General features: G+C 47.6%; 1 pseudogene across 1 annotated transcript; it reads right to left on the bottom strand.

Annotated features, from left to right (window-relative positions):
* Positions 1-229: 229 nt before the first annotated feature.
* LOC306669272 (small ribosomal subunit protein uS7-like) lies at positions 230-674 on the bottom strand (annotated as a pseudogene). Its single transcript has one exon. The product of its transcript is annotated as a small ribosomal subunit protein uS7-like (transcript).
* Positions 675-1,432: the final 758 nt, after the last annotated feature.

Raw genomic sequence — 1,432 nt, 5'->3', positions numbered from 1 at the left:
ACTAGTACTCACCCCCTTCCATCTCCAAACCCCAGGGAATTTACTTATTTAGAGAAGCTGCCATTTTGCAAAGAGAGTCTTTTATCAAGTGACCAACAGAATTGATACCACAAAAATCACAAACATAAAGTCAAGGTCTGGCTAAGTTGTTTAGGGCCTGAATAATTTGCTGAGGCTGAATGTGAACTCAAGATTCTCCTGCCTCATACTTCCCAGTCCCTGAGGATATAGCTGCCCCCAAGGGAAGACAGTTTATTGGTCAGCAGCAGAGACATCAGCGGTTGGACTTGGCCACACGCTCCAGCTCGTCCTTCTTCTTGATGGCGTAGGAGTTAGAGGAGCCCTTGGTGGCATTAATGAGTTCATCTGCCAGGCATTCGGCAATGGTCTTGATGTTCTGGAAGGCAGCCTCTCGGGCTCCTGTGCACAGCAGCCAGATGGCCTGATTCACTCTGCGCAGCAGAGACACGTCCATGGCCTGCCTCCTCACAGTGCCAGCTTGCCCTATGTGAGTCGAGTCCTCCCCGGGGGCCACTATTGATGATGGCATTCACCAGGACCTGCAGAGGGTTCTCACCAGTGAGGAGGTGGATGATCTCAAAGGCATGCTTGACGATGCGCACGGTCATGAGCTTCTTGCCATTGTTGCGGCCGTGCATCATCATGGAGTTGGACCTGTGAAGAAGGCTAGGGAAGAAATAGGTATCTGCTGTTGCAGTGGTTGCCATTGATCCAGAAGTTTGCCAGTGGACCTCAGATTTCTGCAGGCTGCCTGGGCCCAAGCCAGAGTGTAACCACACAGAATATGAGAAAGTGGAGCTGTGCCTGTTCCCTGTTGCCCACTTCTGGTCAGCACAGCCACATTCAGCTCATCAAAGGTTAGGAGCTGTGGTTTTGTATTCACAGTCATCAGAAAAACAATGACATGAATTACAACACCCAACTTTTCAGATCTGAGAATGTTTTACATGCCAGGTGTCATAAGGAATCAGACTTATGCTCAGAACTAGCCCAGCAAAGTAAAAGCAAAGTACTTCTGCAGTAGGGTGTGCTACCAAATAAGGTCTGCAGAGCAATAACACCTGGGTGGGCAGTCCACCTGCTTTTATCCCTAATGTAGCTCTGACCCTTGACCTGATAAAACAAATTTGGGGGTATAATTTATGCATTTGGCTAATTTAGATATTTATAGAAATATACCTTGATTTGTTCCTCCCTCACTGTGTTCTCTTTTGGCAGGAAAGCATTCTTGTGGTGCATGCATTCTGACATGTATTTAGCTCTTAGTTAAGTTACTCTGGCTTACCAGAGGGGTTTCTGTCTTTGTTGGTTAGACTGAACCCTTCCCCCACCTGTTTGTCATGGGGATGTTCAGGTGATGAATTTTGGATCTGCCACATCCATGGGCTCTGGAGAAATCGTGCAACTTTCT

The sequence above is a fragment of the Sciurus vulgaris genome (assembly GCF_902686455.1).
Source record: "Sciurus vulgaris genome assembly, chromosome: 9".
In the NCBI taxonomy this organism is placed as follows: Eukaryota; Metazoa; Chordata; class Mammalia; order Rodentia; family Sciuridae; genus Sciurus; species Sciurus vulgaris.
Note: the sequence above shows the minus strand (reverse complement) of the source record. Positions and strands in the feature narration are given on the sequence as shown.